The sequence below is a fragment of the Palaemon carinicauda genome, chromosome 18, assembly GCF_036898095.1.
Source record: "Palaemon carinicauda isolate YSFRI2023 chromosome 18, ASM3689809v2, whole genome shotgun sequence".
Taxonomy (NCBI): domain Eukaryota; kingdom Metazoa; phylum Arthropoda; class Malacostraca; order Decapoda; family Palaemonidae; genus Palaemon; species Palaemon carinicauda.
In genome coordinates, this window is record NC_090742.1 from 561,824 (window position 1) to 562,781 (window position 958).

A 958-nucleotide genomic window follows, 5' to 3' on the forward strand; every position below is an offset into this window, starting at 1 on the left:
CGAGCCAGAGAGAGAGAGAGAGAGAGAGAGAGAGAGAGAGAGAGAGAGAGAGAGAGAGAGAGAGAGAGAGAGAGAGAGAGAGACTGTATAGTGAACAAGGACTCATAAATCTTATTAGGTATATTTATACTCACTCTTAATATATATATATATATATATATATATATATATATATATATATATATATATATATTTATATATATATATATGTATATATACTTTAATATCGGATTATATATCTATATGTATATATATATGTATATATATACATGTATATATTTATATATACATATAGATATATGATTCGATATTAAAGTATGTATATATATATGAATATATATATATATATATATATATATATATATATATATATATATGTGTGTGTGTGTGTGTGTGTGTGTGTGTATATGTATAGATATATTTGTGAGTATATATCCTAAAATTTAGTCTAAATATTTAATAATACCATAAAAATTGATAATAATAATAATAATAATAATAATAATAATAATAATGATATATATATATATATATATATATATATATATATATATATATATATATATATCTTTGGAAACCGAAGTGTGACACGAAATTGAAGAATTGAAGAAAGAGATGCTTGTCATTCAACACCAAAACTTGGTCAGAGAGCTGAAACTTGTAAGCTTTAAAAACGTTATAATACTCGTAGATTGTTTCGTTTTGTTTTTATTATGATGCTCTAATTATCATAATAATAATACTAATATCAATAATATTAATCATGATAATGACTTATTTATGCATTTATTATTTTGTTTTACTTCATGGAGTGGTGCATTCATAAATCGTATCTTCTATAGTTCTTTTCCTATGATCTGCTTGTTTACATTTCTTCGAGAACTCGATTCACGACTCCAAGCGAAGGCTTGTGTTGCTCTTCTCAGAGTTCAAATCTGGAAGCGGGATTTTGACTTAA